This window comes from Neoarius graeffei, chromosome 13 (genome assembly GCF_027579695.1).
Source record: "Neoarius graeffei isolate fNeoGra1 chromosome 13, fNeoGra1.pri, whole genome shotgun sequence".
Classification (NCBI taxonomy): Eukaryota; Metazoa; Chordata; class Actinopteri; order Siluriformes; family Ariidae; genus Neoarius; species Neoarius graeffei.
In genome coordinates this window covers 74,999,426-75,013,877 of record NC_083581.1, presented here as the reverse complement: position 1 = coordinate 75,013,877, position 14,452 = coordinate 74,999,426, and the positions used below count along the sequence as shown (strand labels likewise).

The 14,452-nt window shown below is 41.9% G+C and overlaps 1 protein-coding gene across 3 annotated transcripts in view; it reads left to right on the top strand.

The window, feature by feature from the left end:
- phip (pleckstrin homology domain interacting protein) overlaps positions 1-14,452 on the top strand; it is a 157,467-nt gene that overhangs the window by 19,269 nt on the left and 123,746 nt on the right. The window contains exon 1 of one of the 3 annotated variants that reach the window (XM_060938515.1): positions 5,721-6,043. The exons of the other annotated variants lie outside the window; for them this stretch is intronic. The gene's annotated coding sequence lies outside the window, so the exon portion shown is untranslated. Of the gene's footprint in view, positions 1-5,720; positions 6,044-14,452 lie in introns of those variants that run through there. 3 annotated transcript variants of the gene reach the window in all.

Genomic DNA, 14,452 nt, shown 5'->3' with positions numbered 1-14,452 from the left:
AACTTTAGAACCAACAGGTGCATTTGGATAAGTAAAGCCTAATTTTCTGCATTTCTGTAGTCCTGGTAATCTTTTATATTGGTAAAGTTGTTTATAGGACCATTTCTCAGTGTCTTTGTTTTTTTAATCAATAGTTTTTCATTAATAACTTAATATTTAACATATCACTCAATTTTAATCACAAAAAGAGAAAATCGCAACAATTTCTCGCAACTTTCACTTCCTCCCGCAATGTAATCGCAACAAAAACCTAAACACCGCAACTTTCATCGCAATTTTTTTGGAAACCCCCGCAACATCAGACATTTTAGCCTGCAACAATCACAAAAAAGGCCCGTGGAATCCTGGGGGACTGGAAAAAGAAGGAAGTATGACCACGATTATTTAAAGTTTGGATTTTCATGGACTGGACCTGTAGATGCTCCACTGCCACAGTGTGTTGTCTGCAAAGAGGTGCTAGCTAACGATACTATGAGATGTTTAAAATGTGTAAAACAAGATGTTTTAAAAAGCACAGATGTTTAAAATGTGAAAAAGAAAAAAATAATGTGTACAACAACCATTTTTTTAAAATATGAATGGAACATTAAGTATAGCAACAACAAAAATTGTAAGGGGGGGGCGCTGTTGTTTATTTGCTGTCCGAGGGGGGGCTGACTCTCCCACACTTTGAAAACCCCTGAGTTAAGGAGTTTTTTTCTTATACTTTCGGAGCAGGCGTATACTGGTTTACCTCTGTTTGTCCGTCCGTATCACCGTCCATCCAAAACAGCCTTTTTCTCAGCAACCACAAATCACAGCTGCTTGATATTTGGTATCAAACTTCAGCTTGAGATTCTATACCGTGTTTACCGTTTTCAGGTCTGTCGCACATCGACTTCCTGAATGTATTTATGAAACATGTAACGTGGGTTTTGACGCTATTTCAAGTGTAAATTGCTATTTCAGAATGACAGTTTACCAGGATGCTGTTTGAAATCCCTGTGGAGAGACACGGCTCTTTACTTACATGTTTCAGGATTCATTATTTGTTGAAGTCAACATTCATAATAAGCGTCCTATTCGTTCGATCGCTTGCATTCTGTCTGATATAAGCAAGAGGCGGGGATACGGAAGTGAGCAGTAGCTCACAGTTGATCTTGTTTTTTTTTGTCTGGTTGTTGAACCTGCGTGTCTGCTGTTAAACTCTGAATAAAAAAATAAAAAGCCTGGACACGAAATCTGTTCGGATTAATGATTTGCACATTAATGAGAAGACACGATGCACCTGCATTTCTCTGGAGAAGGTGAAGCGTGTGACTGGTTTGTTCATCAGGGAAAGCCTGATAGAATGTTAGAATCTTGTAGCCTCCCATTTATAACTTCACTTCGACTTGATATCCGTGGTGGTGAAGGAGTGTGTGAATGTCTCCGAGACATCCTTCAGTTGTTACGGTCGGGTTATTCAGTTCTTCCTGGATGCCTTTACACAGCGGGTAGCATTGCTGTGTCATAGCTCCAGAGTACACAGTTCGATCCTGAACTCGGGTTACTGTCTGTACGAAACCGAGTGGGTTCATGGGTTCTCTGGTTTCGTCCCAGTTTAAGTGAAGGCTTCTAGTTATTAGTGATTAGTATAACTACGCAGGGGGCGGCACGGTGGTGTAGTGGTTAGCGCTGTCGCCTCACAGCAAGAAGGTCCGGGTTCGAGCCCCGTGGCCGGCGAGGGCCTTTCTGTGTGGAGTTTGCATGTTCTCCCCGTGTCCGCGTGGGTTTCCTCCGGGTGCTCCGGTTTCCCCCACAGTCCAAAGACATGCAGGTTAGGTTAACTGGTGACTCTAAATTGAGCGTAGGTGTGAATGTGAGTGTGAATGGTTGTCTGTGTCTATGTGTCAGCCCTGTGATGACCTGGTGACTTGTCCAGGGTGTACCCCGCCTTTCGCCCGATAGGCTCCAGCTCGCCTGCGACCCTGTAGAACAGGATAAAGCGGCTACAGATAATGAGATGAGATGAGATAACTACGCAGGTGATTATAGGAAATCGTACGCACCGATTGGTCGAGAGATTCTGACTGTTTCTGGACAATCACCTCGAGCGACTCGGCAAAATGGCGGCCGATTGCTTCGTCACCGTAAGCGAGGAAGAATTACAAATGATGAAAGAAAACGCTGTTCCTAAAAATACTAAACGTGCTACGCAGTTTGGTCTAAAACTATTCAAAGATAAAGTGGAATTCTGATTTATTTTATCGATTTCAAAACAAAGTATTTTATATGACTCGGCGTAGATAAGTGACACAAGTCTGCGCCGCGCGTTTATTGCGTTTTCATGCCGCTTTTGAAGTTTGAAATACATTTTTTTAATATGATTTTTGAAATAATCAGCTGTGTATTTATACTAAAATAATTATCCACCTCAGGCTCAGTGAATACCCATGATTAATGACCTCGACTTCATATCGCTTATTATTCACCCATATTCATTTCACCTTCAGCGAATAATTGTTAAATGGCGTCCTATCCAGGGTGTATTCCCACTTCATGCCCAGTTGTTCCCAGTATAGCCTTCGGATTCACCACGACCCTGAAGAGAATAAAGCGCTTACGGTTTTTTATTCTCAACCACTTTAGTACAGGCGCATGATGCGCTAATCGTATTGTTGCAGGTTTACATGCTAATAACAGACTCGTGTCAGATAACTGCAGCTGAGAGAGCAGTTGAAACGAAATCGCAGTGTTGGTGGTTAGTACACGGAGAGCATTCACTGGCACAGAAAGCTGGCTCAGCCTGGAGAGAACTGTGATGTGATTTGTGTTGCAGAGGGAATATTATTACACGCACTTATTTATCCAATCACTAACTGAGGAATGAAAGGTGTTCATCCCGACAGTCCGTTTCCAGACATGGGTACAGTTGAAAGTCTTGTGGTGGCCACTTTACTCATACACTCGATGATTTTTTTCCGCATGACCAGTTTATTCAGACTGCACTGACATTTAACAGTTATTCCACGAAATCGAGTCGTACATGAGCTGATAGTCGGCGATAATCCATGTACGATGAGATTGATCAGAATAACTGTTTTATTCTATCCAAATTCACTGGATTTTGAGAAGCAGAGCATTTTTATTTTTATTTTTTGCAAATTTGATAAATAAAAAACTTTATACAATATGTCCGACAAAATAATTTGCACTCAGTCGGACTTCTTAAAAACCTATCGATGGCGGCACAAATTGACTTTAGTGTTGTTGTTTTATTTTTAGAAAGTGCCGTCTCGCTGTCGTGCCGAGGAATAGAATTTAGGCTTTAGACATTTATTTAATTCTTCCTTGGACATTTCAGTTCTGTCATTTTCAAACTTCTTTGAGCTTTTGAACCGGGCTAAAAAAAATTCAACAAATTTTAATGCTTAAAGATGAAGAATGTAAACAAACCGGCGAAATGACAGGAGCGATTTTGTGAAAAATGTGATGATGATGATGATGATAATAATAATAATAATATTATTATTATTATTTTTATTATTGAAAAAAAATTCTTACCATAAAATGCTTTCATTCCATATTTTGTTGCTTTTTTGGGGGGGTTTTGTTTTAACATTTTAATAATAATAATAATAATAATAATAATAATAATAATAATAAATTCTTGAAAAATAAAAAATATATATGTTCTTACCATCAAATACTTTCATTTGTTTCTTTTTTCTTTTTTTGGGGGGGTTTGTTTTCGAGTAGAGTTTTTATTTCATCCTCGGTTGGTTCAGCAAAACGCTCCACCATGTTGTTTTTCTCTGCTCACGGTATATGAGCTGATAGCTTCGTAGTAAAGCAGCCAATGAGAGCGTGCGATTGCTCATATCCAGCGAATGTGGACAGAACGATGGCAGTTATTATCTCTTCTGGCCGACAGCTGATGAGTTTATGCCATCATGTGTTGTTCATCGTCCACCCACATTTCAGGAAAATCACCTCTTTTCTCTCAATTCTTCACCGATTTTTATTCTTTTTGGCAGGAAGGTCGGTCCGCCTGGGGCGCATATACGGTAGCTTCTACCCGAATTTGCATAACTGCAATTAATAATGAAGATATGGAGTAATTAATCAACCCCTAAGGAGCAGTTTCCACACACATCGCTCAATTCTTCACCGATTTTGATTGTTAATGGTATGAAAGTAGAGGTACCTAGGGTGCATGGAATTCTACACAGATTCACTTAATTACAGTTATTAATGAAGTTATGGACTAATTAAGCCTTAATGAGTGAGCAGTTCAACAAAAATCGCTTCTTCTCGCCGTTTTGGATTCTTTCTGGCGAATAGGTCGGTATTCCTGGTGTGTATATGGCTTCTGTATATAGCTTGTACATAGTGTATATCGCATACAGCATTTATTGCACAAGGTGGCCCACTTTAGATCGTTCCTTCTGGACTAGACGGGGCCGGAGTGAGCTACACCGTCACTCGTTTCTTATTCCGAGAATAAAATGTCTCACTGTTTTATTCATTGTACAGGACAAAATTTGTCAACAGTTCCTTTTATTTTTATTCATTAACAAACACCACAGCATGCTTGTGTTCCATCCGTGAGGCAGTTAGCACCTTTTAGCACTTGTGCTACTGTACAGCAGATCAGCTTAAACATCCATTATTTATTTATTTATTTACCTTGGACTATGTGGACCGTCCCTGTGAATTATGCTGCGTTCATGTGCTATGGGAATTATGGTAAATACCAAACGCCGACATGGAAAGCACACATGAACGCCCCCTCTTGTGGTATTTTCCACTGGGCAACTCGTAGAAAATTTTGATACACGAGTTGCCAAGATGAGATGAACTTTAACCTTTTCAACATGGCGGCGAGCGGTACAAGACACTTGAATGTTAAGCATTGTACGCTACTAAAGTTTTTTTTTTTTACTAGTATTAGTGGGTAGTTTTTTGTGTCTATGCAATGTTGCGTCATTAACAAGTGTAATATAATACGTTAGAAATCCGTTTCCTTTAAAAATGTGTTGTTATGGTTTGTTTTTACCTATCCAGAGCAGACGCTATTGCTAACAATAGCTAACTAACTATTGCTAACTTGAATCTGGTCCACCATCTTTAATTTGTCAACAACAACAACAAAAGCATGTGAACACAACACACTGGTAAATACCACTTCCCAACTGGAAAATATCATCTTCCCATAGCACATGAACGCAGCATTAGCTATTATTATTATTATTATTATTATTAGTAGTAGTAGTAGTAGTATAGAAATGATGATGTATCAGAACAATCACAGTCAGAGCTGCTGTTGTAGAAAATTAACCAACACCTTGTGATAAATCAGATTTGAGACTTCAGAGATTTTTTTTTTAAAATGTATACAAGTCATTTTTACTCAAACTGAATTTCTAGCATGAGCGAGGGATTTGGATATGCCGCCTGTGCTGTTGTTTGACCCTTGAGCAGCATTGCAGCGTATTGCACAGTTAACTTTGTCATGCGTTTGTTCTTCCTCCGAGAGTGTGTTCTTACTCATGTCCGTTTCTCGGTGCGTGCTCTCGGGTTCCATTTTCTCCTGCAATAGTTTTTAAATAACCAAAAATGGCTGAACTGCAAAGATTACTCCCACCCACCTCTCCCTCCCTTCTCGCCTTCCCTCCACTTCAATCTCTTTCTCCTTCTCTCTCTCTTGACGCTTGCTCAGCGTGTGTGTGTGTGTGTGTTGGGGGTGTGTGTCTTTGCTTGTGCATCGTGGAGAAGTGTTTCTTTTGTGGCTCTGGAAGCAAAGCAAGAATAGGATCATCATCTTCACCGTCTCCTTCGTATCGCAGAGCTGTAAGAGAGTGTGACGCTGGCATTCAGCATGTGTGTAACATGCGTCTTCGGGAATGCGCCTTGCATGGACTATCTGTCAGACTGCATTTACAGTTTCACAAATGAGGGTGTGAATGTTTTTTCCAGCAGGAAGCAAAGGTGTAGCGTGCGCCGTGTCGGACTTTAGATCGTATTGTTTCAGTGTGTTTTTTTTTTTAACAAGGGAAAGCTGCTGGAACGGTTCTCCTTTGTAAGTTGTTCTGCATGATGTCATGTGAAATGTTTGTTCATACCGAAGACCTCATTTTAAGTTTCAAAATCCGCAATGGTTAATGGTCGTGGACACTTTAGCACTGTTTTTAGGAGTTAAAAAAAAAGAAGAAACGGTTGTTAAACCTGCAAGACAAAAAGTTGTGATTTTTTTTTTTTTTTTGAAGAATGGACAGATGTTTTATTTCTCGTAAAATAATTCAAATAAAATTGGAGATTATGTCAATCTGAATGAAATGAGTTTGCGCCAAAACGGTATTTTTGGTACGAGATGACAGAAGGGAGAAATGTGAAGAAAAGGGAAGAGATATAGTTTTATTATATGTACTGCATAATGCAAGAATAAAACGCAACAGGAAGTGCTGTTACAGGAAAACAGTCAGTCAGGGACAGGGTGGTGTGATGTGGCCCGGTGTAAAGTGTTATTCCATAGCAATTTTAAAATGTGTGTGTGTGTGTGTGTTTTTTTTTAACCAATTTGTTCTTAACAAGTTCCACCCACTCACACAGTACCCCTCCCCCTCCCCCTCCCCCAAATCTCACTCAAACAGTAACCGAGGAGTAAAACACTCAAACCCTTTGCACAACGAAGTCCATCCAGGGTTATACCCACGTTGCTTTTGTGTCGACTCGGTGATTTAGGTCAACCTGTATTGTCTGACTCAGCTTTATGACCCACCTCTTGAGACGGGTCAGACAAGGGTCGATTTAAATGTGAATGGCACCACCCGGGGTCACTAACCACCGGGCGGGACAAATGAATCTCATTTGCAAATGAGGGTGCACAGCGCTTTCAGTGCTTTGTTCTACACACACACACACACACACACACACACGAGAACAACTTAACCACTCTCGAGTGCAAACTTACAAACCTTACTGAAGAAGTTTCTTTTCAGTTGCATTAAACGAGACTAAAAAAGCTGCATGCGCTGTTATTTTCGAGCAAAATACTGCAGCTGAAATAAAGCACGTGCCTGTTCTCATGCACCTCATTGATTACTATTAGTACGACTACTCTCCATGCAGTGAGCTTATGAAATCAAAGCACGCACGAGCGCCAGCTCACACCTTTTCGCATGCACACACGCATAAACATGCGCTCGAGCGGTGAACACACACACATCTGAGAGCGCCAATCAGAGGGAAAATGAAATAAAAGGCACAGACACGATGCAGCCGAGAGGGGGAAAAGTGCATGAGAACCAGACACAGTGTGTGTGTGTGTGAGTGATAGCCGCCCATTATCAGTCTGTGAGTTAATTGTTATGCAGTTCTCCTGGGTTATGATCCGGCTCCTGTCGGAATCGCCGTGACTGTGGATTAACCCGTGTAATAATAATAACAACAACAACGAGACCGTCAGTGATGGCGTGGCTCACTCCGGCCCCGTCTAGTCCAGAAGGAACGATCTAAAGTCGGCCACCTTGCGCAATAAATGTTGCAAGCTATATACACTATATACAATCTATACAGTATATAAAAGTGATCTCCACCCTTGGAATACCGACCTGTTCGCCAGAAAGAATCCAAAATGGCGAGGAATTGACCGAGAAGAAGCAATTTTTTGTTGTTGTTGTTGTTGAACTGCTTTATTAAGGCTTAATTAGTCCATAACTTCATTAATAATTGTAATGAAGTGAATGTGGGTAGAAGTACTTATATGCACCCTAGGTTCCCCTACCTTCATACCAGAAAGAATCAAAATTGGTGAAGAATTGAGGGAGAAGCAGTGATGTGTGTGAAAACTGCTCGTTAGGGATTGATTAATTACTCCATATCGTCATTATTAATTGCAATTATGCAAATTCGGGTAGAAGCTATCTATATGCAGCCCAGGCAGACCTACCTTCCTGCCAAAAAGAATAAAAATTGGTGAAGAATTGAGAGAGAAGAAGCGGTTTTTGTGAAATGTGGACGACTCCGGACGGACGATGGACAACACAACACATGACAGCATAAACTCATCAGATAATAATAATAATAATAATAATAATACTTTATTAGACGCAGGGTTTCAAAAGCCGACACTTGTTTACATGAAAGCTGTGCGTAACAAATATAAATTAATGGCAAATATATAACAACGAATAGAATAAATAAAAATAAAAAATGTGGATAAAATATTCAAACTTATAGAAGTTTGTATTGACAGTTGAAACTAAGAAATAGGATGAAAATTATAATAACTTAAGGGGTGTTCACACGGCACATATTTGCATCGATGCTGCACGATGTATTTTGTTGCGATATATCTTACACCGGTGTAAATTTTGTGGAGCGTTCACACGTCACAAACCTGCTTACTAGAGAGAAGCGTGTTAGCACCGGTGCAGCCCCACTGGCGTTCACACGGCAGTTTTTGCGACCGTGCTATACGATAGTAATAATGCGGAAATGAAATATGCGCATGCGTGAAAATGTACTTCCTTTTCCCGGTTGTCATGGCATCACCAAGCGCCAGGAAAACAACGTGGATGAAGACACCAGAGTTGCCAGATACTGCTGACGTTTTCCAGCCCAAAATATGTTCAAATCCGCCAAAATGCGCTTAAAACCGCCCAATCTGGCAACACTGGAAGACACGCAGTTCTGTTGTTGTTGATATTCGCCATTTTGGAAGCGCAAAATACCAGGATGCAAAATTATGCAATGCCCGTATGTAATCAACTCTCCTCACGCGTAGCGAGTCTACCCCTGTAGCGTTCAGACGTCCCATTTTATATCGGTGCTGCCCCGCAAACTAGCGTTTACTCCGGAGTAAATTTCTTAAACCGCCTCCCGAGCAGGGTTAGATTTGCACCGGTTTAAGCAGCTTTCAGGGGCGACACCGGTATAACTTTGTACCGTGTGAACGCTCTACCAAGGCAGCCCCGGTGCTACACCGGAGTAAAAGTTGCCGTGTGAACACCCCTTTAGAGGTTTGAGTAGATCGGACAGTTTTGAGTTAATCTAGAACATTTTTAGTTATCTACATAACCAATAGTCTTTAACTGAATCCAGACTGTTGAATAATTTAACAACAGAGTATCTGAAGGCTCTGTAACCAGACTTGGATGATATTTCGACCATGTGAATGTTAGATTTGTTCCGAGTGTCGTGTTTCTGTACTTCAGAATTGCGGGTAAACACGTTCCTGAGGCATGAAGGGCAAAGTCCTTTCAAGCATTTGAATACAAAAAGGCATTTATGAAAAATCCATCGATCAGTTAAAGGGATCCAAGGCAGCTCTCTAAACAAGTTTTGAGATCGTTCTTCTCGTGTTGACTCAGGCTACATCCACACGACAACGGCAACGAGATGTTATTTAAAAAAATATTGCGTCCACATGGGCAACGATCAGTAAAATATCAGGTCCATATGGGAACGCAACGCTTGCTGAAAACGATGCAATACACATGCCACACCTCTAGGGGCGCTGTAAGACGGTCCTTTCGGAGACACCAGAACAATAGAAGAAGTAAGGACGCATGCGCATAAACTATTATGCGCGAGACTTCATATTAGCCACAAAGTCAGAAAAATCTGTTCGTAAAATTACATTATAATGACCAAATACAATGAAAAGTATTTTTCCAGTCTCACCTGTGAAAGGTAATCCCATGTGATCTCGTTTGGACGGTAAACCTGTTGGTACAGTTAAACGCAGCACATGAATGAGGCATCTTTATTCTCCGCTTTGACCTATCCAATATGGCGGCGAGGATGACGTATGATTCTACGCGGAAGGCGGCGTCTTTAATGGTCCGGAATAAATTGAATGCTACACGTTGATGGATTAATTTGTGCTTCTACTCCCTTTTTGAGGAATGTATTGTAGGACTTAAACCAACATCTGAAGAGGTGAGATCGCTCCTTTTTTTCCCTAATTTTGCTGGCGGGATTGACTCTGCCCTAAGGGCTATTCTCTCTCTCTCTCTCTCTCTCTCTCTCTCTCTCTCTCTCTCTCTCTCACTTTGCACCATTACACAATAAATATTCACAGTGAAAATATTTTGTAAGCGCGTTTCATGAACCAAGTTATAGGATTTGTTGACAACTCGCATCGAGTTCGTTACACTTCTACCCGGCGTGAAGCACTGACAGTCATGTGGTTGTAACGTCATCGTAAACAAATCCGTTCTACTCGTCCAGACGACTTCGCAACGGCAACGTTGCCAGATCTTTCCACTCTGGAACCCGTTCTCAAAAGATTGCGTTTTGGGCACCCAAAACGCCGGTGCCATGTGGATGCCAGGCCGAAACGATAAACAATTGTATCGGATTCACCTGAATCCGTTGCCGTGTGGACAGGGCCTCAGTGGTTTGAATTGACAAAAGAAGGGTTGAACATTGGTCACATAACCCAGGTCCAACCCTGGGCGTTGGTTTAAAGAGGTATCGGGGAAAGCTCTATCCGCCCTCTTTCGCATCCATGAGCTCACAGACTTTCACGGTAGTGTCACTGTGATTGACAAGGGACGCAGTCTCTCGTACCCAGAGAGCACGGGGAGTTCTGCTCTCTTGGACTTCTGTCCACTCGAGGTTATGACATTTTTCAGGATTCCAACTTGCAATTTCCAGACAATAAGGGGGCGGGAAACACCTTTCTGTTGCGCCACTTGTGATTTGATTTACATCCTGCACTTCTGTCCGATCTACTAATGTAGAAAGTTAATCAATGCCAATAAATGATGTCTTTTTTTTTTTTTTTAGAAAGGTGTACACTACTGTTCAAAAGTTTGGGGTCACTTTGAAATGTCCTTATTTTTGAAAGAAAAGCACTGTTCTTTTCAACGAAGATCACTTTAAACTAATCAGAAATCCACTCTGTACATTGCTAATGTGGTAAATGACTATTCTAGCTGCAAATGTGTGGTTTTTGGTGCAATATCTCCATAGGTGTATAGAGGCCCATTTCCAGCAACTCTCACTCCAGTGTTCTAATGGTACAATGTGTTTGCTCATTGCCTCAGAAGGCTAATGGATGATTAGAAAACCCTTGTACAATCATGTTAGCACAGCTGAAAACAGTTGAGCTCTTTAGAGAAGCTATAAAACTGACCTTCCTTTGAGCAGATTGAGTTTCTGGAGCATCACATTTGTGGGGTCGATTAAATGCTCAAAATGGCCAGAAAAATGTCTTGACTGTATTTTCTATTCCTTTTACAACTTATGGTGGGAAATAAAAGTGTGACTTTTCATGGAAAACACAAAATTGTCTGGGTGACCCCAAACTTTTGAACGGTAGTGTATATGCATTAGGTTATCATGCTCATATTATAGGAGTGGCATAAATACTTGTTAATCACAATAACTACATTTACATGGACCTTAATAATCCGTTAATAATCCGATTCAAGCTCGATCAGAATGAAATTTCATGTAAACAGCTCGATCGTAATGAAATTGAGAATTTAATCGACATGAAGCAAGGACTTCAAGAGGTGCTGCAGACCTCTGATAATCTGTTTAATTATCAAAGAAAATGTTAGCCATGTAAACCCTTCTGCATTTGTAACCTTCTGCTCATGTTGAGTACGCCTTTGCACAGTGATGATGTAGGACAACTTTGTCCCACTAGTCCTTGCTTAGGACTTCCACAGTCCTGTTGTTTTGGCAAGCGGAATAGACAGCAAAGGTCTGGCTGCGTACAGGATGGCATTTCAAAACACATTGTCCTGTGCTCACCTTCTCCTGCTCAGCACTTCTATCTGATTTAAAAAAAAAAAAAAACAACCCATGTTAAGATGTTAAGGCTACAATACTCGCCATGTTCATGTTTATGGAGCAGAGTAAACCAGCTACGTGGGATTGTGCATGTCAGGAATTCTGTTCCGATTGCACTCTTGGGACACGCACATCTATCCGATGACTTTCATGTAAATGTACAGTACATTCAGAATCCTCTGCCATTTCTCACGGTCTTGGCTGAGTGCCGGGACATCCTCCAGCCTCAAATTAATCTGCTGGAGGTCTTGATGAACAACATCGTTCCAGCGGGTGTGTGGTTGGCCACGGGGGCGTCTCCATCACACCACTGGCGGATCAGACTCATAAATGTCTCTTGTGGGGTGGCCGTCTGTGCAGCACAGGATGCGTCCGAGCCAGCGAACACGGCGCTGTGCGATGGTGCAGAGGATATTTGGTTGGTTAATCCTCTGGCGGGTGGGCGGCACGGTGGTGTAGTGGGTAGCGCTGTCGCCTCACAGCAAGAAGGTCCGGTTTCGAGCCCCGTGGCCGGCGAGGGCCTTTCTGTGCGGAGTTTGCATGTTCTCCCCGTGTCCGCGTGGGTTTCCTCCGGGTGCTCCGGTTTTCCCCACAGTCCAAAGACATGCAGGTTAGGTTAACTGGTGACTCTAAATTGAGCGTAGGTGTGAATGTGAGTGTGAATGGTTGTCTGTGTCTATGTGTCAGCCCTGTGATGACCTGGCGACTTGTCCAGGGTGTACCCCGCCTTTCGCCCGTAGTCAGCTGGGATAGGTTCCAGCTCGCCTGCGACCTTGTAGAACAGGATAAAGCGGCTAGAGATAATGAGCTGAGAATCCTCTGGCGGAGCTCCTCGTTGGAGACACGGTCGTACCAACGTACCCCTTCAATGGTCCTGAGGGCACGGGTCTCAAAGCCAAGAACATGGGTGGCCAAGGTGCTGCCGTAGACAAAAGCGCAGCATTGTAGACCTGTAGCTTGATGTGTCAGGAGATATCACGTCGTCTCCAGAGTGGTCTCCAAAGGCTTCTCATGATGCCTGCCACCAGTCCACATTGCCTATTGATCTCAGTGAGGAGGAGGTCGCCATTGTTGGTGCGTTCCAATCCCAGGTAAACAAATGAGGTGACGAACTCGACGTGATCGGTGCCAATGACAATGGGTGGTGGGCAGGGCAGGAATTTCACGAGGGCCATGGCCCTCGTGCCCTCTCAATTTGGCCTTGTGCCCTTGGAAAAAAATATCTGCCGTAAGGCCACAGTGGCCTTGATGCCCTGCGGTTTTGCGGTTTTGTAGTCTGCCTCGTGACTGCCAATAGGCTTGAACATCACCTGCGTCTATTGAGAAAAAAATACGTCTTTTGATGACATTCTGGATTCTTATTGGGCAACTCATCAGTGGTGGATCGGACTCGAGCCTGGCATGAACCGCTCCGACGCGCTATAATGACACCAATCTATCACCAGCCAACCAGGAGACTTAATCAAACGCATCCCCCGCCCACTTGTGTCCGTGTCTGAGACGTTGAATTTTCACAGAAGGAGGGAAGAAGTTGACTGAGGTAAGACTGTGTGATAAATTAACAAACGAATAAGAGAGGAATTTCAACATATAGGGCTTACGTTTGTTACCGTTAAATAAGCATTGCTTGTACAGTAGCGTTATGTCGTTACAACGTTGACCCACTTTTTAACGTGCCGAGTACCGACTGTAGCCGCTAACATGCTAATTAGCTTGCTGTCAAAAGCGCAAAGACCTTAAATTGCTCTGTGTAAATTAGAAAATGGCGCAACTTCCTCTGGAGCCGTCAACGGACAAGCACAGACTTGTCTTGAGTTTTGAGCCAATCACAGCAGGGCAGCACTGTGGCCTGAGGTAAAACATGATAGTTTAAGTTTGTTTAAATTACATAAAATGAGTACACCCAATGACTGTCTCATATACTCTTCATATACTCTTCATATACTCATACTGTTTAAGTAATGCAATAAAACTAATCTTTAAAAGTGGAATTTACTCAAACTGTTTGCACAGAATGAACTTTGGGGTTAACAGTGTAATAGTGTTGCAGTGTTCTGCAAATCTGCAATTTAATATTTCAGATCTTGAGACATGAAAGTGCTATTTTAAAAAATAAAAGGTCAGAAATGTTTTCTTTGTCGTCTATTTAGTTCATTTTATTTCCTCAATAATTTTCCTTAATTGAGAAATCGGTCTGGGCTCTTACGGGTTAATCAGTAGCCTGCATGCTAGTACATGTTCCATTTACAGTCAAACATTTTGATGAACTCCAGGCTCAATTTTGATTAATCAAAAATCTGCGTAGTAGTACAGTCTGAAGACGCTCTCGCACATTCGGTGTCAATTGAACAAAAATGATTGGAGGATATAGGTTTAATAAGTTTTACAATTTTTGAAGTGAGTGATGGATTGATAAGTTTAGATGTGTTCAATATTTTCTTATCTTCAGACATAATAGTGTCGGAGATGTTTCTTTACCTGCTCGATAGTTTCGACTGAGACTCAAATCTTCCTCAGAAGAGTCATTAGTCCTTAAATTAAATTCATTATAGACGTGAACTTAAAATCATCGTTTTATTTTATGGCCTTGGTGCCCTGGCTTTTGGCCTTTGTGCCCTCAAAAAATTGACAGCACAAAAGGCCAAGTGGCCTCGCCCCTAAAATGACGAAATTCCAGGCA